Source organism: Ovis canadensis, chromosome 20 (assembly GCF_042477335.2).
Source record: "Ovis canadensis isolate MfBH-ARS-UI-01 breed Bighorn chromosome 20, ARS-UI_OviCan_v2, whole genome shotgun sequence".
Classification (NCBI taxonomy): Eukaryota; Metazoa; Chordata; class Mammalia; order Artiodactyla; family Bovidae; genus Ovis; species Ovis canadensis.
The window spans coordinates 66492205-66513156 of NC_091264.1; the positions used below are offsets into that span (position 1 = coordinate 66492205).

At 49.1% G+C, this 20952-nt stretch overlaps 1 protein-coding gene and 1 long non-coding RNA gene across 8 annotated transcripts in view; one reads left to right on the forward strand and one right to left on the reverse strand.

Annotated features, from left to right (window-relative positions):
* Positions 1-8146: 8146 nt before the first annotated feature.
* LOC138425694 (uncharacterized) lies at positions 8147-18470 on the reverse strand. Its single transcript, XR_011251324.1, has 5 exons — positions 18172-18470; positions 13002-13192; positions 12290-12342; positions 9210-9309; positions 8147-8480 (listed from the first exon to the last, which is right to left on the reverse strand). It is a non-coding gene; the product is annotated as an uncharacterized lncRNA (long non-coding RNA).
* The window catches only part of EXOC2 (exocyst complex component 2), a 123903-nt gene continuing 121411 nt past the window's right edge, over positions 18461-20952 (forward strand). For 6 of the 7 annotated variants that reach the window (XR_011251323.1, XR_011251321.1, XR_011251322.1 and 3 more), the window contains exon 1: positions 18461-18877. The gene's annotated coding sequence lies outside the window, so the exon portion shown is untranslated. Of the gene's footprint in view, positions 19376-20952 lie in introns of all 7 variants that reach the window. The other variant, XM_069563874.1, reaches the window with a different exon arrangement.

Genomic DNA, 20952 nt, shown 5'->3' on the forward strand with positions numbered 1-20952 from the left:
TGAGCTCCCTGATATTCTTCATTGCTATTACAGATGTCTTTTATTTTATATATTAAGGACATTCAGTTCAGTTCAGCTTAGTCGTGTCTGACTCTTTGCAATCCCATGGACTGCAGCATGCCAGGCTTCCCTGTCCATCACCAGCTCCTGGAGTTTACTCAAACTCATGTCCATCGAGTCAGTGATGCCATCCAGCCATCTCATCCTCGGTCGTCCCCTTCTCCTCCTGCCTTCAGTCTTTCCCAGCATCAAGGTCTTCTCCAATGAGTCAGTTCGTCACATCAGGTGGCCAAAGTATTGAAGTTTCAACTTCAGCATCAGTCCTTCCAATGAATATTCAGGACTCATTTCCTTTAGGATGGACTCGTTGGATCTCCTTGCAGTCCAAGGGACGCTCAAGAGTCTTCTCCAACACCACAGTTCAAAAGCATCAGTTCTTCAGTGCTCAGCTTTCTTTATAGTCCAACTCTCACATCTATACATGACTACTGGAAAAATTAGGACGTATGGTCATTTTAAAGGGCAAGAAAACCTTCTGTTACTTGAAGAGCATAATCTATAGATTAGCTTTAGAACATAGGATCCCTCAGCTTCCAAACAACACCTGCAAACCTCTTCGAGCAAGTTTCTGTGTCATTTGGATAAATGTGTCTAGCGTCTTCACTCTCTAAGTGCTTGAACTATCACCGCTGCCTCTCAATTCTTCTTGGAAATATTGGGAAGTGCTGAGAACACCATGGTCCCTACAGAAGTGCCAGCTGAAGGCTGAGGGTTTGAAGATTGGAGCTTGCACACCCCAGGTGGGACAACATGAGTGATGGAACCAGGGTGCTGACCCCAGGGGCCCCTGCACCTCCTCTACTCCTCCTGCGAAGCATACACAGGCCACCTCTGACCTCATGGAAGCCCCTTCAGCCCCAGTCTCCAAGACCGCCATGTACCACACTCCACTGTACTGACTGCTGCGGCAGAATAAACACAGCCAAGCACGCCTCTGCTTGAAGCTCCATCACCCTCCAGCCCGATGGGCCCTCCTGCACCTCTCCTGGCACCTCCATTTCCCCAGCTGCTCCGTGCTCTCAATCGTCCTCAGGACCCTTGCTTTCAAGATCACATCTGTGTCTTTAGCTCCGCCCTTGTCCGGCCACTCCCGGCCTAGCCTTCTTCTACACAACACCTTCAAGCAGGATTCCTGATGGTCCCCTCCAGGCGTCTCCATCACCACCCTGAACTCACTCTTAATGGTGGTAATAATACCCACTAATACATATATGCCTATTAGAGGCAAATCCTGTTCTCAGCAGGAAACCTGCTCGCTTTTAAGGCTTTACATGTTCTGCTCTGGGCTTCCTTTGTGCCCTGGTTTCTTAGGAAAGTTCCTTCTGTAGATGGAAGAAGCACGATCACAGGACAAGGTCCCAGCTATGCTCCCATCGCAGACCTCCCACCTGTCGGACCGCGGATGCTGCAAGTCTGCACCTGAGCAACTTTGCCCCACCCCCACGAGAGCCGTGCTTTCTTCTCCGTGAGAGGATCAGCTGATGGAGATAATTCCCACAACTTCACACCCAGGAAAGAGAGCCCACAGGAGATGCTGCCTCTCAAAACTGCAGCGGGGAAACTGTTCACACACAACCTCAAGAACAGGCTTTGGCTGCAGATGCAGGGGGTCTGCGATGCTCCGGTCCACTCTCCCAGCCCGCCTCCACCCCACTTCCAGCCCTGGAAGGCACTCCGCTGCTGGCCCCGTCCCAAGTCGGTGGGCACAGGGTGGTGGCTGTGGACACGCGTGTCCCTCCATCCCAGCTGCGGGGGCGTCTCTGTTGATGGGCTCAGGCGAGCGGCTCAGTTTCATAGCCGTCAGGACTCCGGGTAAACACGCTTGACTGATTAATGATAACAGCTCTTAAACCCCACAAACGTTTCCAGTACCCAGAAATGTTTATTTTTAATACTAAATTAAATTCATTTTTCCTCTCACTCCCTCTAAGGAAAATGGTGACAAATTCAAACCCAGAGTGGCCTGCTCCCCTGGAGGTGGCCCTCTGCCATGACCTCTGAATAGGCTCTGGTTTGGGTTTGTCTTTCAGCAGGAGGCGGGGGAGGGGGTTGAAGGGCAGGAAAAGGGAAGTCCCGGGCAGCGCCCTGAGCCCACCTCTCACGCAAGAAGGAACCTGATGAGTATCTCATAGTTACCACGTACATGGTGAATAATTACTTAGATGGAAAAGAAGGAGCAACTGCCTTGTGCCAGACACCACGATGCTGGAATCAGAAGACATGGTCTCCATGGCTGATGAGTGGAGGGCTCATGTACCCAGAGCACCGCCAGGCAGAACCAGGGCTTCACATGTGTCTCGGGTCCTGAGGCCCATTCCCATCTCTGCATGTTTGTCTGCACCGCCTCCAGTGAGGAGGGCAGCAATGCACTCTGACTTATATGGTGACTATTTTATTTATATAAATCGTTTTGGTCTGGTCATTTTTCTGCTAAGAAATTTGTTACCTTTTGGAAATCTGTATTGGACTAGACAGTCTTTGTGGTTCTTTCCATGTTGACCCAACCTGGCAGTTCCCACCAGCTGCCCACTGACCAGCAGACAGATGCACTCGGACAAGCACGTTCCTGCAAGAACTGCCTGCCCTGCACGCCAAGCCTCTATCTCTGGACTCAGGGACATTCTCAGCTCCTCCGGGAGCTGAGACAGGACAAGAAATTCAGATTTTGGGGAACATCATTTTATTTATTTATTTTTTGGGGGGGAACATCATTTTAAAACACTGAGCTGAAATAAAGTAAAAATAAAAATTTGTTTAAAAAAATAAATAAAAGAAAATAAAACCAGTTTGAAAAAAAAAAATAAAACACTGAGCTGAAAAAAAGCCACAGTGTGTCAGTCAATTTCTAAGGACAATCAGACATTGCTTTTTTAAGGTTTTTTTTTTTTTAATTTTAGTCATTGATGAAATTGTAAAGGCACATACAGTTCCACATAAAATAGGAATATATACAGCTTAGCTGTGAATTCCGATCTTCATGGAAAGAAGACACGTGACTTGCTGCTCAGGAAAAGTCGTAAATGTTGGGCAAATCTTGACGTCTCTGGTTTTTTTCTACATGTTAAGCACAGCCCTGGATTTTCTTCGCTTCTTAAAGTGTGACTATTTCCTATGTTATGTTTACGTGAGGAAGGCCGGCAAGTTGGACTGGTTGCCCTTCACTGAGCGCCCGGGTTCAGGAGCGCGGCTTAGCCAGACACTGCCCTGTGCTGAGCGCCTGGCACTGGGTGGACACACAGGAGTGAGAGCAGAGGAACCGTGTGAATGCAGGACTTGAGCCAAACTGCCAGCAATTTCTGGGAGAGACAGATTGCGTTTTGCTCCTTGTCTCCCGTCTAAACAAACACACACTTGCCCTGATGTAGTAAATACGGATTCTTCGCGTTTAAGGCTCACTCTGGAAGGATTCAGGCCTTCCTCCTGGGCCTGGGTTCAGCACGGTGAACCCATGAGCTTGGAGTGCGAGTTCCCGCTCATTCCTCAGAGCCCGGCAGAAAGGCCGCCTCCTCCAGGAGGGTGCTCTGTGCAGGCTCTCCTGCTGCCCTAGCGACAGACCATCCTCTGCCCGACATGGCAGCCTTCTCTGGCGTTCGCCTGCGGGCCACACCGCCCTGGTGGAGACGGCCTGCAGGCACCAAAGGCAGAGAGCTCTCCTGCCTCCTTCCTTCTAAAGACCCTCCTCTCGTGGCGCCTAGCTGATGCTTCTGGCATTTGGTCAGATGAGGTCTCTGAAGACGGGGGTGTGGGCCTCTGCCCTCCATAAGCCCACTGTTTGAACTTAGTGCAAAAGACTGGGACAGTGACGCAGAGAATCCCGATCGCAGTGAAGCAGCGCCTTTGCAGCAACACCACGTTGCCTGAGCAGAGCTTTGCTGCTGTAACACTCCTGGACCCTCAGAGCTGACGATGGCAGCGCTTCTCTCTGGCTCTTGGGGTCCCCATCCTGGCTGAGGCTCTGCTCCACCCAGTCCTTCTCCCAGGACCCGGACTGAAGAAGCCGTCTTCATCCAGAACGAGGCAGATGTCCTCCAAGAGGGGAAGAAGGGGAAGCGCCAGTGATGGCCATCCCTCCACTGCTGCCGCAGCTCCCCTGGGGAAACAGGCCTGGGGAGACCAGGCCTGGGGGACGGGGCACCGCAGGGAAGGGAAGACTTCCCCCCGCCATGACCGGTGAGAAAGACAAGCCACCAAAGCCACTCAAAGAAGCTAGCCCAGCAGGCTCCTGCAGAGTTTTACTGAAAACAGCCACTGTCCCGGCTGTCAGGTTCTAGGCCTCCACTTCTTGATCCATAAAATCAGAGGCTCCGTCCACGCGGTCTTGAGTCGAGCCCGAAGGCTTGCCACTTGGCTATCTGTTTCAGTGTCTTATCCAAAGGGCGAACACCAATGCCATTTCTGTATTTCACACCAAGTGGCGCGTGAGAACATTTGCTGAGTAAATAAGCTCAACCTAACGGATAACGCCAGAGAAGGCGATGGCACCCCACTCCATTCCTCTTGCCTGGAAAGTCCCATGGATGGAGGAGCCTGGTGGGCTGCAGTCCACAGCGTTGCACAGAGTCGGACACGACTGAGTGACTTCACTTTCACTTTTCACTTTCACACATTGGAGAAGGAAATGGCAACCCACTCCAGTGTTCTTGTCTGGAGAATCCCAGGGACAGGAGAGCCTGGTGGGCTGCCATCTCTGGGGTCGCACAGAGTCGGACACGACTGAAGCAACTTAGCAGCAGCAGCAGCAACCAATAACACACTTCAGTGGGAATCCCTCAGGTGGCTTCCTCGATGGCCTCGGTCACGGCAAAGACGGGAGAGAAGAGGGAGAAGACACAGGGAGGCGGCAGCCGGGGGCCTGGGGTGCCCGGCTCACGGGGACCCCCGAGAGCAGCTCCCTCCCCGCAGGGCTGGACCCCAGATCTCCCCAGGGCTGGAAACTGCTTCACTTACCAAATGTGAAGGCATATATATATACATACATAGAGAGAGAAACTATTGCAAATGGAAAGAGGTTTCTTTTCTTCCCCTGTTTCTTATTTTGTGTAGGAAAACTGGGAGCACACCAGCAAACCATAAGCTTTCAGTTATCGTGTAGGAAAAGCTGCAGCATTGTGTGAAATGGGCATTCGTGGCTTCACTGTGAAAAGGAAATGATAGCCTTTCGACCCTAACAAAATAGCTGATTTGCCAAGAAAATGTTTCCAACAAGAAGGAACTCTCCAGGAAGAAAGAGAGCCACTGCTCAGGCCTCCTTGACTCTGTGTTTGTAAGGTGGTGAATAATCGGTGTTTAGAAGCTCTCCTGTGTTTACAATAAGTGCACGGTATCCTCGCTTCAACAATGACAAAGCATCTTGTGGGTTTCATGCTTTATCCTCAGCTGCAGAGCCGGGCATAGTCTTCCACCAGCCCTGGCCCACCTGTGAGTTCCCGCCTTGTTTTAACAATTGTAGTCCACAGTAATGCCTCAGTTATTATTTCACTCCTTGTCGTAAGAGTAAATCCAGTGCGTAGATTGACTTTCCATCAGGGTAGTGTGAAGGTGACCCAAGGCTTTAGTGTGGATTGAAATTAAATACAAGTAGACGCACAGCACAGATAAAACCCATCAAAATATCAGGGGCTGCTTTGGAGCTCAACCAACATCGTGTGGCTGGAAAACAACCCTTTTTCTTTAACTAACTTCAACATGATGAGCTGCAAAACTCCAAATGCCGTAGTGAAACCTGAGAAGTGAAAGAGAACGCCAGCGAGGGAACGTGAGTCAGGTACAGACACACAGCCCTGAAGAGTCTGCTGTCTTCCAGCTCTCCTACTTTTAAACCAGCGACTGAGCATCTCAGAAACACACTTAAGGAAAGGAAGTTCTGCAGCGTGACTGTCTACCCCTCAGACACCTGTCCTCAGAAGAAGCCGGCCCTCGCTTTGGGGCAGGAAGGGCCCCAGATCCCCGGCTCACGATACACCCACGGGCTGCAGGCTGTGCCACCACGGCGAGGCCACCCACCTGCCTGACACCGTGACTCACGAGCATGTTCTAATTTTTACCGAGTGTCTGCAGCATGTCTGTTTCCAGCCGCTACTACTCCGTATGTGAGGGACAGTGAGCATGTTCAGGAAGCTTGGGATTTAATACATAACGCAGCAGAACTTTCAAGTGTTCCTCCACCGCTACACCCACAAGCTGTGCAGCCTGGCAGCTCCCGGGCAGGGTGGGAGGCCGCCGGCAGCCCCAGCCTCAGCGCCCCCAGTGGGCTGCAGTTTTCCTTGGAGGCAGGCCATCTCTACACGGCCCTGCAGCCCCTTCCAGCCTCCTGCACCGCGTCCGCGACCTTGCCTGGGGCGCTGGGACGGATCTCCTGCCACTTCCTGCATTCTGCACAGCTCTAATTGAAAATTTGGGTGGCCTTGCTTATTTATTTTCCTGGAATGCAGTAGGTTATATTTTCATGGCATTTTCTCAGCAGTTCAGTGTTTCCATTTCAAACTAGGACAATGAGAAGAAAAGCCAGTCCCCGTCAGCAAAAGATGACTGTGCCCCATTTGGCTTTGCAGGACAGCGTTTATAAATTGCAACTAAATGTAAACCATCAGAAATGCCTGTTTTTTTCAGGAAACTAAAAAGACAAGTTGGCTTTCTCCTTTAAAAAAAAAAAAAAAAGAAAGAAAGAAAACCCAGTGATGGACTCAGTTACCAGAGAAGATGAACAATAAATAGAAGGTAAAATTCAGAACTCTTTGGTAAAATTCAACAATTGACTGTCTGTGTCTGAATCTTCATAAGATGCTTTGGCTCAAATCCTCTGTTGGACTCATGCATGTAAGGCTTCATGGCAGCACTAGAGTTTCTTAAAGATCACAGCCTGGCTGGCATGGGCATTTCTCTTTAGGAATATGAAGGCTAACAGTGGAATTTTTAATTTTATCAAGATGTTATCCCATGTTGTTCTAATAATCTACCACTGCTGTAAATTTTGTATTGCCTAATATTCAAAGGGGAATCTACTTCAATGAAGTTGTATAAAAACACAATGTTGGCAAAAATTGAATTATACACATGGCTTAGAGAATTTACACCTTAAAACTGACTTTCCATTTCATCCTGAATGTGTGCGTCTTTTATTTCTGAAATGAGTGTGCAGAGTGAATTTTTAACATCTGATACATTTTGCATGAAATATTTTAAAATCATAATTTAGAATAGTTAAAAACAAATATACATGTTAAGTAAATTAGTTAACAAAGACAAGTACTTTAATTTGACTCCCTGAAAGAATGCCAGTTGAGGGTGGAAAAATCTCCCATTTTGAGTCTTATGCGGGGCTGGTCTAGGCCGCTTCCTTAGTCGGGAGAGCTGCCTTCCCATGGTCTCTACGTGTTTCTGCCCCTGGCGTAACTGATGGGCACACTCGTCACGTGTCAATTCACCTCAAACGGGAAGTTAATAAGACCTTTCTGTGGAGCAAAACTGCCAAGGCTGCGATCTGAAAGTAAAATCGTCAAACATATTTGTTCTAATTAGTTTGGACAACTGATATGGGAAATAAAAGTTTTCATCTGTTCATCTTAATCAAACAATAACATTAAATTGCTATTCTGAGTTACTTTTTAAAAAAATGAGAAATAGTGCTAAACTGTCAAAAAAATCAATGACGATGGCACATATCTTCACATGAAAATAAATTCATAAAGGTGTCTGGCTGCTCAGGTGATCAAACTTGTTAAAACGTCACTATAATTCTTAAATAGAATTCCTTTTCCATATATACTTTGTCTTAAAATTAAAGGTGCTAAAAGAGGAAAATGTCTGCTTGGACTATGCAAATATTGCTGAAGTTCTGATTCTGAATGTACAGATGTGAGCTGAACAACATAATTATGGTTTTTCATGTGCTACTGATTATGTATTTGAAAGTCACTCTATAAGAAATGCTGTGCCTGTAATAACGGTAACACTTGATGTTTACACAGCTCTTCATAAACTACAAAAGTCTTTTTCAACATATGTAATTGAGGTTCACAATAATTCTCTAAGGCTTGCTTGTTTAAAAAGCACATTAAAGTACGTGCTTTAAGAAAAGGTACTAAAGGAAAGTAAGTCTATGTTTATTAAAAATATAGACATAGTAATGGAACCAAGCATGAAAATAGGAAAATATTACAGTTTAAATAAAGAAGACACTTGACCCTGGATGGCCGTGCCAAACGTTTAATCCAGTGTAGCTCTTTTGACCTTCTGAACAGCTTAGAAAACAGGCTGGCAGAACTTCACTAATTTGGTAAATTCAGATAAATTTTTAGGAGTTTTTCTTTTCATTTCACTTGTTTTAATAAAATGTTAAAAAGAAATCACACCATCCACATTCATATCGCTTCTCCCAGTAGTGGCCTCTTCTCGTGTCTGTCTTGTTGGGCAAATCAGGCCTTTAAAGAAAATAAATGCCGTCAGATGCAGGGCATTAGGAGACTCGCCTTCTGCGCTGAGTCAGAACAGACTCGGGGGAAGGTGTCGCTCCACTGTGTGTACAGAGTCTCAAAACTAACTTATATATTTAAGTTAGTTCTAATATTTCCCACTTCTAATATTTCCCACTATCGTTTCCACTTTGCTGGAGTTAACGATGAATTTTAGCACGGCTGATGATTTCTTCCCTAGATGTGAAATGGCAAAATATTTTAAAAACGAAATGTACTTCACAGGAGAAACGAGAACCAAACCCCTGCTTGTGACCAGCCCTGCCCCGTGTCTGGAGAGAGCTGCTGCTGCTCCCTGAGGTCGGGCTGTACGACGCTGAGTATACTTTACAACTTGTGCGTTGACATAGCTCACAGCGGAATTTAGGAACTGCCCAGCAGACATTAATTCTGAAAATGTCTAAACTACTCCTGGTAAAACTCCCAGCCTGGGCTGAGGGTTTCTATGACGGGGTGGCTGTTACCTGCAGTGTGGGCTCTGGGGGCACAGGCGGCCAAGAGGGTCGCGCAGAAGAGAAAACTGAAAGCCTGACTGTGAACGTCTCATCTGTGCTTCCTCTTGGAACGTAACGACTCGGACAGCAAACGAGGCGCACGCACACTGCTGGAGAATGGGCCTGTTGGATCTGTGTGCCGTTTTCTGCGCCTGACATCCAACTGTACACACTGACAACTCACCTGATTCTGATCAGTTTATCCAAAGCGTAAGGCAAAACAACCCAGTTTGGTCCTGATTTCTTTCTCTTGAGAAAATAAGCTGGTTCTTCTGAACACTATCCTGTAAGAGAGGCAAACTGCAGCGCAATATGCTAAGAGAACAAGACACTACCAGGCTTCCAGGCCAAGGCTCCGCAGCGAGGGCTGCCCGCCCAAGGCTCCGCAGCGAGGGCTGCCCACCCACTGCAAGACGGAGAGCCGGAGCCCAGACCCTCCCAAGCGTGGCTCTCCAGTTACACGGCCTCCGACGCGCTCAAGAGCTGCTGAAAGCACAGCGCGGTTTGCAACCTCCCTGTGCTGAGGAGGCAGCCACAAAAGAGAAGGGTGTCAATCGCAGAATGTTTTAAAAATTAGAACACCGCTGTCAGCATTCTTTTCATACACACAGAATTCTGCCGAAGGCCTCAATTCACAGAAAAGATTAAAGAGATGCAAGGAAAATAAATATTTGAACTGTGATTGATGAGACAGGATGAGGCAGGTGGGTTAAACCAGGCTAAGACAGTGGAATCTGAACATCCAACGCCTGCAGCCCCCACGGCACCCCAGTCCTCACGCCGGCATCCGTGGGATTGGGCCTCCCAGGGCAGCCCCCCACTGTCCTGTAGTCTTCTCAGCTGCCGATTTCTCCAAACTCGGCTTTCCATTCTGTGGGTGTGTGTCTGGATATGGGTGTGTGTGCATACATACATGTGGCCGTGTACATATACACGTGTGCACACGTGTGGGTGTGCTTATGCGTGTGCATACATGTACATGTAGGTGTGCACGCGTGTGGGTGTGTGCGCACGTGTGGGTGTGCGTGTGTACATGTGTGTGCATAAACGAGGTGGCCTAAAGAAGGTGAAAGCCAAAGCCCCTGCAGTCACTTAAGACTCTTTTCATTTTCTCAGAAGCGTTTGCTCTGCTGAGAAATGGAAGTGGGAGGGGAGCGTGGAGGAGCGTCCCCATATGTGGACGCCCCTGTTCCCACTCCATCTGATCCCCCATCCTCACTCATCAGCTGAGGGCCCTTGTCTGCCCGCTATTACAGGTATGTTAAAAAGCTAAGTCAGCCTAAATTCATATGCCAGAGTTACTAAAATGTTTTATTTTTAATTTTTTCATCTTTAAATCAGCTGCTTGTCTAGTCTTCTTAGAAGCGCAGTTCATTAAAATGCTTCTACAAAGAGAACTATTCTAATTTCCACTTTAAAAGATGTAAAGTTCCTAAAGGTTATAAGTTAATTTGCTGTTGCTGTTTAAATGCTAAGACAATATGAAATCTCACTGGGTAAAGGAGATAGCTTTGATTCCACAAAAGAGTTACCTGCAACCTATATTTTATAAGCAAGGCCAGTGTTCTAAATAATTTAGGTTCATAAAATGTCATGAAATATATAACATTTGTAGTAATTTAAAACTGTTTAACATGTAGTTATTAGATTTCTAATCAGGATGGGCATATAGTTTCAAAGCACGTTTGAATGATTTGTTATTGTCCTTTTCCAAAAATAATGGTAATAGTGTATATTTAATTGCAAATGTATTCTCATATGAAGCTTACCAAAGGCCTATATTTCTACGTCTCCATAGAGATCACAACAATGTGAATGTGTGTGCATATAATGTGGACATATATATATTGCTTCCTATACGAATAAGATTACTTTAAAAAATTCAAAGGTTAATAGTGTATAGGTCACTCGCTTTGAAAGCAGCAAGTTTATCAGGGTTATTTCCACCCCTAACATGGCTTACATAACTATCAACTCAAATCTCACCAATGTCCCAGTCCTTTACTTGTTTCCAATCAAAATTTGCTGATTTAAATATGTTAGCGTATGCTTGAAAAACAAGCAGGAGTCAGATTCTTCAGTGTTTAGCTGCTATTTTCTTATTTGTTAAATGTCTTCCCCCAAAAGATTCTCTCAGGCAATCACTTTGTTTTGGCCTGAACTGTAAATATTTATGAAACAGGACCTGCACACAAAAAATACAAAGACGAAAAGCAGGATTTTCCATTTATCATCCTCACCTCCCACCAATCCAAAATATATTTTTCTTACTTTACTTTTGAAAAATAAATCTTGCAAAAAGTGACAATTATAATGTCTTTAATGGCAGATAAGCTTAATTCGCAGAAACCAAGAAAGGGTGTGCAGGAGAGGAGCGCAGCACCCAGACTGTGAGGCACGGCGCCAAGGCTCGCTGACCTGAGGAGTGAGCTCGGACGGCTGCCAAGTGCTCGTGTGGAGACAGCGTCTGCATCACTGGTTGGACGATCAGTTTCGTGCAGAAAATAAACTTCTGAAAGTGCTTTCTAGAATTCAACTGCCTCTAGCATCTATTAAACATAGATATCTTAGACATTTTTAAAAAAATTACTACCAGCTCTATTGAGGTAGAATTGAACACAAAAATCACACATGTTTAATGTATACAATTTGGTGAGTCTGGAAATTAGACATCTTTAAAGGAAAGAGCGTGATGGTGTGTAAACCAAGCAAGGAAAGCCACGTGAACATTCTGTAAGTACAGGAGATAAACTAAAAATTCAAAAAGCTTGCCTCAGGAAGACATCCTCAAGTCTTTAAGAATTAATTTGTCTCCATTTCTCTTAAAGTATGCCAACACCCCGGTGGGGGGGGGGGGGGGGCAGGGCATGGGAGGGCCAGACAGGGCTGTGCAGCAATGCACTGCACGCTTTATTTGGAGGATGTTCCATTTTGCATCATAATTTCTGGTCTGAAATTATATTACCAGAAAACCTGCTGCCAAATTTAAAGTCAGTCACTAGCTAGGCCTCCTAGGAGGCTCATCGATAAAGAATCTGCCTGCCAGTGCAGGAGAGGTGGTTCGATCCCCAGGCAGGGAAGATCTCTTAGAGAAGGAAATGGCAATCCATTCCAGTATTCCTGTCTGGGAAATCCTATGGACAGAGGAACCTGATGGGCTACAGTCCATGGGCTCGCAAAGCGTCCGACGTGACTCAGTGTCGAAACTGCATCAGCAACAGCAGCAAGTTTATGCAAAGCACTATTGAATTGGATGGTGCTTACCTTTTTTCTATTAATCCATATTGTGTCTTGTCACACCATGGCTGGTCGCCCTCCTGTTAGACAGCGAAAGAGAATTAGCACTTCAGACCAAGCCAGCATTGTAACCAAGGAAAGTATGTTTTATAAATTCTGGTTCAAAAATTATTCATTCACAGAACAAAAACCTCCTTCTAAATGTGTTCTGACAAATACACGCTCACAAACAGAAGCCGCTTAACAGCAGCGAGAGTGACATTTAAACATAGCAAAGCTCGAATGGCGTGAACGGGCTGCCAGCAGCCGCCGGTTTCCTTCCACACCCTGAAATCAGCAAGCAGAGCATATTCGTTTATAGGATAAAATACAATTACAGCATTAGAAACGTGGTCTTCACAAATTCTCAGACAGAATTTTGTTAGGGAGGCTCACATGTCTACAGTTTGAAAAGCTCTTGAGTATTAGAAAGACAGCATATGCACGGGGGAAGTGTGTCTGTGTGTCTGCGCGTCTGAGCGCCTCTGATAGCGGGGTGTGTACACAGCATGGCGCGTGTATGTAAAGCGCAACAGTGCGAATCAACACTGCCCCGCACACCTGGGGTCCAAACACACAAGGCCAAGCTTAGAAGGAATTACTTTATGGAAAGGGAGGAATTCAGTAAAAACACAAGGCTGACAATCACCCCTCCTGTCTACAGTACACTGCTCTCCTCTTATTCCCCTTCACAGCTAACCTGTTGTTGGCGTTCCACTCAGCACCGGGCCAGGGGGAGAGAAGCAATGCAATCAGCTCACAGGGCTGCGGGCAGCTCGGAGGGGTGCATGTGATTCAGGATGGAGGGGCAAAAGTCAGGCAGACAGCGCAGGGTCAACGACTGGCTTCAAGTTCAGAGAAAGTAACCCAGGAGTTCTGTTTTAAAATGCACTGCCTCAAAAAATAAATAAACAAATAAAATAAAATGGACTGCCTCATAGGCGGCAGATTTAAGGAACAAAATATTCCTTTAATTGAATACCAAGAACAATTAATGCGACCCACTACCATCGGCACATAGTTCTTTGGGAAACCTCCACTAACTCCTCCCGCATCCTGTCCTATACATACGGTCAGATGGCGTTGCCTGAGGAAGGCCTGCAGTGCAGCCAAAATTCACCGTGGAACAGCTGCTTGTTGGAAGAAGGGTCAGGAGATTTGAGAGCTTAAAGGACTTTTCAGTGTCTCCAACCCACCACCTTATTTTAAAAATGAGATGACCAGAGCTCTAAAGGGGTCAGAGCATGTCTCTGATCAGGGCTCACGTAAGGCTGGCTCAGAATGTGGGTTTCGGACTCTCAGTGTGATTAGTCTCTATCCCTATCTACCTTCCTGTCCATGAAAGTGAAAGTGCTAGTGTCTCAGTCGTGTCTGACTCTTCGCAACCCTGTGGACTGTAGCCCACCAGGCTCCTGTCCACGGGGCTCTCCAGGCAGCAATACTGGAGTGGGCTGCCATTCCCTTCTTCAGAAGGTCTTCCCAACCTAGGGATTGAACCCAGGTCTCCTGCATTGCAGGTGGATTCTTTACCATGTGAGCCACCAGGGAGTCCCACTATTTATATTTAAACCAACAGCAATATAGTCAATTCCTGGTTTTTCAGGGACCGTGGATATTTGTTTATTTTTAGTATGTCACTGCTCAAACTCCACCAGGAGCACAAAAATAAAGTGAAAGTGAAACTCGCTCAGTCGTGTCCAACTCTTCGTGACCCCATCTACACAGTCCATGGGATTCTCCAGGCCAGAATACTAGGGTGGGTAGCCTTCCCTTTCTCCAGCGGATCTTCCCCACCCAGTAATCAAACTGGGGTCTCCTGCATTGCAGGCAGATTCTTTACCAGCTGAGCTAACAGGGAAGTGCGCAAAAATAAGTCCTTACTCAAATCAGGTGCCCACACTTTATGTCATCACTTTTGCTATGGGGTCCAGTCAGAAAGAACAAAGGTACAGGCTGCTATCTGCAGAGTGGGTTGGACATTCCCTTGGCTTTTGACTTTTTGGGTACTTGCCCCTCTGTGCTACCCCAAGTGCAGAGGGAGCTTCGCCCTGCTGGGGGCCGGCTGCTGCTTGCAGAGGGCAGAGCTCCCAGCGGGAGGGGGCTGGGGGCCCGGACGAGCCCCCCAGTTCATGTTCACTACCCAAGAGGGGACAGCTTAGTTCACAATGTAGGTGAAACCTACCGAAGACAGGATGAGAAAACTGCCTTCAGGGAGTTTAAAATCTCTAATCAACTTTGTGGCAAACAAGGTGTTAGCCGAGCAATGAAGACTCAGATATTAATCAAAGGAATAAGATCTGACGCCAGGCTATGTGTGCATATGAGGCTTTCCTGAAACTCCTGAGAAGTGGGAAGCCTTCACGAAGAAGCGTCCAGAGGACTGGGATCCTACATGAAAGCCGAGAGGCTGGCAACACCTCTCCCTGCCTGGGTGGAACCGAAATGGTGACATTCCTGCACAGCAGAGAAGGGCCACCCAGCCAGCTGGCGGCTCTGAGCCCCAGCTCATCGGGGCAGGGTCGCGTCAGTGGGATCGGCTAGAACCACGGTGCCACTTCCCGTGGCCGCCGGCAGAGGCGAGGCACACAGGGCCTTCGGGCAGGAAGCCTGAAGACAAAGCACACACACGCAAAAGCCTACAAAGCAAAGCAGCCCCCAACCGCCTCCCACTGCCTAGCGGGTTAAAATGAATTAAAACGCAACCTTATATTCAGGGAAGGCCTTCAGTTAGAGCATAGAGAGGTCTAAATTCCTAGCTGGAGATCCCCAGCAGCAGGAGGACCTAGCAGGGCTGCACACCTCTCGTCCCCACAGCAGTCAGTGACTTCCCACAATTCCTCTGTTCTCTTCCAGACCACCTACAGACACCCAGGAGAGAGCCCGAAATAAACACAGCTGCGTCTTTGTGCTGGGTGGCAGCCGTGGAGTTACGCCATATCCTTGTGTAGACCAAGCTTTATTTACAGTTTTCTTAACAAAATATGCAAATAGAAGGTAAGCAGAAAAATATAAGGGCTCTGCTTTGCAGTAAAACTAGGGACATTTACTTTGAGGCCTTTGTGCTACAGAGCTTTGAAGCTGGAGACAGATAGATCAAGCGCCACAAAGGCATTTGCAAGAGTACAGGGTAGCAAGACTCCTTAACCAGTAGGCCCAATCCAAGAATCGCCGAAACAGCCTCATGACCATTACAAGCTTGGAGGGTTTCAAACCGTCTTTGTGGTCTTAAACCATAAAGGATTCCACCAAAGAATGACAAAGTTGGGTGGTACTCGATAAAACATCTCCACAATTCACATATGGTCAAGATTTACAGAGCACACTCGGCTTACCATTGTTGCTTCTAAGTGAGCCTTAGGCATGTTTTGAAACAGAACTTCTCTCCAACTCTGCCACTATCATAACGTATTGTCATGATACTTTCAGTTTCCAACATTTATTTAGGTTGTGGTTAGTGCTATTACAAGGCAGCTGGCCCGCTGGATTGGACACATGCTGTGTAAGACTCTGTGGTATCTACAATACAGACAGGAATTTGTCGGCAAGGGGCTTTGTTAAGCTGTGCGTTATCAGAACAAATGACGGTCCGTCTTTGGTAAAAAGGATCTGCTATGGCAGATCACAACTGGCCTGAGGATTAGAATCTGTACTGGCTGTGGTCCATTACGAACTGACATGCGTGTAGCAGGAGACACTTCCGGTGCTCTTTATGTTAAAAAAAGAACACGACCCTATAGAATCGCGAACTGTGACATCAGTGTTTCCTGACTGAAACCAAAGGAATTCCATGCTTCAGAATTATTTTTTCCTCTAGGTCAAACGAAATCTGATGCGGAATTGAAAACACAAGCTATACAATGGTATTTAATTGCTTCAACAGCTACTACAGCGATTTGGGGTTTAATGCTTTCATTTCCGGCCAGCTTCTGCACGCACGGCACTAACGCTTGCCAGCTGGCTCCACAATGTGGACCAGAAGCCTAAGAAGAAAGAACGGAAACACTACCCGTAGTTTTTACATTCGTAAAAGACTCTCTCTCCTTCTGATTGTTGTCTCAGGGATACAGTATTGCTTGTCTTTTTTTTGATCCAGGAGAGACCTGTGAGTCCTCAAGTCATTCAAACCAGTTTAATGGCAGGATCGCCTGACTTCGGCATGACGCATCATGGAGACAGAAGGAGCAAGAAACAGGTTCAGCTTCACCACGAGGAGGTAGTGCCAGCTGCCTGTGTTTAAGGTGGCTGATCCTGGGGCAGCTGAATTACTGCACACGGGAGGGAGCACTTCCTCCGAGGTGAGGGGGAGAAAAACTGAGTCACACCAAGTCCCACAACCCAGAGTGTTTGTTCAAAATTATTACCTTTTTCTCAGGATGTATTTCTCTAACAGGTGTTCAACACATATTCAAATTGCAGTTAAGTATAGGTTCCTTTTTTTTCTGTGATGACGACTATCTTGGCTGGATTCCCCAGAAGCTGACCCTGAGATATGGTTTCCAGGCTAGTATTTAACTTGGGAAGTGAGGCCAGGAGTCAGTGGGAAAGGGGAGGAAGCAAGAAGAGGTGTGGGTGAAGGGGGTCCCCTGGGTACCCGGCCCCAGCCAGGAGGGGAGCTCTGGACATGCTGATCCGCTTCCCAGCCGCCCAGGGAGCCAGGCAGCCAGGCAGCTGGTCTTTTGCTGCAGCCTGTTTTCAGCCGCTGGAGAAGGCAATGGCACCCCACTCCAGTACTCTTTTTCTGGAAAATCTCATGGACAGAGGAGCCTAGCAGGCTGCAGTCCATGGGGTTGCACAGAGTCGGACACAACTGAGCGACTTCACTCTCACTTTTCACTTTCATGCATTGGAGAAGGAAATAGCAACCCACTCCAGTGTTCTTGCCTGGAGAATCCCAGGGATGGGTGAGTCTGGTGGGCTGCCGTCTATGGGGTCACACAGTCGGACACAACTGAAGTGACTTAGCAGCAGCAGCAGCAGCTTTCAGCCGCCATGTGTCCAGGGGAAAAGTCCCGAGGCACAGGGGCAGCTGTGAGAGCAGAGGGCAGCAGAGGGGTGTGCATGGGCTCTGGGGAGCGCTGCTGCACCCTGCTGTGCTCAGGTGGTCCTTTGGCTCTTCACACTGATGTCACACCCACACCAGGAGTGTTGACAGGTGGAGCTATGGGCTCCTGCCGCAGTTGGTCCTGGGGCCGGATTCATCTTTCTCCTTTTATCACTCTTTCTGGATTTCTCTCACCCTCCACCAGCCGGCCTAGGCTGCATGCTTGACGATGAGATCAGACCTTTGTCCTTGTGGGGTCTGAACTGTTGCCATGTCTGCCAGGCCAGGGGTGCTGCTTTACCCATTTGCTGGAATCACCAGGCACAGAAAAGATACCCAGGGAGCGCCCTGAGTCCAGAAGTATCCCTCCCTGCCCCGATTTTCCCCTAACGAGAAGGGGCATTTGTCTGTGGCCCGTATGAGGAGCCCAGAGGAGAGTTCTTAGGGTCGAGGGGACTTTCGTACGCCCTGGCAGAGCATCCTTCCCTGCCGCGGAAGCCACGGCTCTGCTGGAGACACCGCACCAGTGTGGTACGAGGTTCACAGGAGCCCGTGCGGCCCACAGCACCGCACCCAGCGCGGCAAGACGCTGTTCCCGGCTGGAGCCACAGCCGTGCCCTTGAGGCCGTTCTCCCATCCCAGGGGGAGCGGCTTCTGGGTGCGCGGTGCGGGGCAGGGCAGTGCGTCCTGCGCCGCCGGCCCCTCTGTCACAGCGCTTTCCCTCTGAAAGGCCTGTCCCAGGCGCCACCCGGGACTCTCGGGATGATCCAGCAGACACCAGGAGCGACGCTCAGCGCCTGCTCGAGCCCTGCCGTCACGGAAGACTAACCCGAACCCGGGCCCGTATCCGGCTCCGAGGAAACCGCCAGCCACCAGCTGCTGCCTGACCTCCGGGGAGGGGGGCCCGGTTCCCCGGCTGCACCGCCGCGGTCAGCACCGCGACACCACCAGGGCCCGGGGCGACACCCGGGCCCATCTGCCGGGGCACCCGCTTGAGTGACCGCGCGGCCGCGTGGAGAGGAGAGCCGGGCAGGCAGCGGCAGAGGCCCCGGCCGCCCCGCCTGCCCCGCCGGACCGCAGCCCCGGACGCGCGCCGAGCCCGGCGGCCGGAAGAACACGCCCCCTTCCGGCCCCGCCGCGTCCGGGGCGGCGCGTCACTTCCGGCCGGCCCGCGGCGGCCGCCCCGTCAGGCAGCCGGTTTCCTCTGGCCCGGCCGGCGAGCGCCGTCTCTCCGAGTCCGGGGCCGGCGGCCGCGTCCGAGTGTCCGCGCTCAGGGCTCCTGGCCGCTAGCACCGCGCCCTCGCGGGCTGCGTGTCGCTGCTGCCAGACGCGGGTCAGTCCGCGGCTTCTGAGGGACCGGGGTCGCGGCCCGGCCCCCACCCGTCTCCCAACCCCTGCCCCCGCCCCGCCCCCGAGGCCCGCTCATCAGGCGCTCGACGCTCGGTCGCGCGGCCGATCGACGGCCTCGGCGCTCCGACGGCGGAAGTGCGGGTGCGGGCCGCCGCGGCGCGGGGTCCTGTTCTGCGGGCCTGCAGGTAGGTGTGGGGGCCGAGGCCTTGGAGAGGCTGCCGGGGGCGCGGGCGGCGGGCGAGGGTGCCGGCAGCCGCCGTCAGGCCCCAGTCGCTCTGCAGCCCAGACTGTTGGAGTGCAGCTGCGGGCGTCCCGAGCCCCAGCCCCGCTGACCGGGGGACCGAGAGGGTCCTGGAGCCGGGCCCAGCTTCCTGGGCAGCTGCGGGCGTCCCGGAGTCCGGCCCCTCCTCTCTGCTAGCGCCCCTGGAGCGGGCTGACGCTCGGGGATGGGTTGCAGTTGGCCTCTCCTGCCCCTTGGCGCACCTGCTCACCTGTCACTCTGTAAAGTTTGAGTATTTATTGGTGAAGAGCGAATCCCAGAGGCAGGTTTTGCTTGTTTCACCCTTCGGTTGCGTCACTGGAGATCTATACTGAGACTTAACTCGGTGCCGGTCAGGGTTTCTCTGGGTTGAAGGTATCATCAGCGTTTTACAGACCGGGAGACGGAAGCTCAGAATGCTTGTGTAAGTACCCTGAAATCGTGCAGTTACTCAGTGTTTATCTGCCAGTGACAGCCTGCAGTGAGGCCCTGGGCCCGAACTCTTCTTGTGTGCTCTCCTAAGCAGCAGCTGTCTTTGAATGGAAGTAAGGTTTTCTTACATCGCTGAAGACTGCTCCTTCTAATATGTGTGAGAAAACGTGTCTTTTTTTTTTTTTAGTCTGAGTAAACTTATAAGGAAAATTAAAAAAAAATACTTAAAAAAGCTTAACGAGTTCATTTGGGTGTACTGTTTTGAAAAGCTAATTCTAGCTGAGGTTGTGTGGATTCCTTTTCCAATGCCTAGTAATGGTTTGATTATTTTCTAGGCAGGCTTCGTGTCAGGGTGTCTGGGATTGGAAGCAGAAAGCTTCCTAAGGGACCTCTGTGTTAAAAGTTGCTGACCCACAGGGAGGCAATAGAAAGAGGATGATGTGTGCTTAGTACTGAAATCTTCTTTTCTGTCTGGTTAAGTAAAAATTTTGTGGTTTTAAACAGAAAATCCCCCAGTGTAACATGGAACAATGCTTGGAAGTTTCAGAAAATGATGTTTTCTTCTTTTCAGGTATTTAATTTCCTAAACTGAATATCATTTTGAAAATTACCTCTCTAAAAGATATTAACCTGATAAGTTAAATTTTCATTCATTCCACGAAAATTTGAGAGCCTGTTATGGATAAACCTGGTGGGAAATGAAATTAGTACTTAATATTTTTGCGCAGGCAGTCCTTTAATACCTCTTTAATACATCTAGAACAATTTCTAGTGTCAGGCCTGGCACCTTTAGGCAATGTAGGCAGTGCTGCTTGTACAGTTAGGGTCTCCATTACTTCCCACCCTTTCTCTAGTTTACTCATCTCATCTAGCCCAGATTCCTAGATCAGCACCTCCATAGAGTGGAGCTTACATGTTTGCTGAGTAGGTGAGTTTCAGGCCAGTTTTAGGTTGGCGTAAATTTAGGATTTAAGAGGATTTTAGATTGACTGGAATGGGAAGTAACGCTGGTAACTCTGGTGAGCAGTGTGCTAGGGCCTTGCTTATTCTCAGGTTCCCAGGAAGGTGTTCCTGAGTCACCTGGAGTGGTCCCCTGGTAAGACCGCATGGTGGAAGTATTGAGTTACAGTCACGTGACTTCCCACACTGTTATGTTAGCTTAAAAGAATTATTGATACAAATAGACAGACTCACAGTGACGTGAAGAAGTTGCACCCCGTGGAGCTGTGGACACGCCTGCCCGCGCCCTTAGGCTTCAGGCTGGAAAGCACAGAGTGGAAGCTCCGCGCCCTGGCCGGTGTGCTGCCCCTCCCCGCCTTGTAGCGTGGGCTGAGGTGCTGAGCAGTCTTTTTGGGCCTCAGTTTTCTTGTTCCCGAGAATATAGAAAACCAGATTATCTCAGAGTTTCCTGCTCTGAAAGTTTCCAGCTCCGTGGATCCTGTAACCACTTAGCACGTGTCCTGTCCTGTGTTATCTCAGGGGTTGCAGCTATTTACACGTCTGTCAAAAGAAGAAGCTCTTGCCAGACAGGGATTAGTCTTAGTCATTTTCCTGTCTCCCAATTTTAAC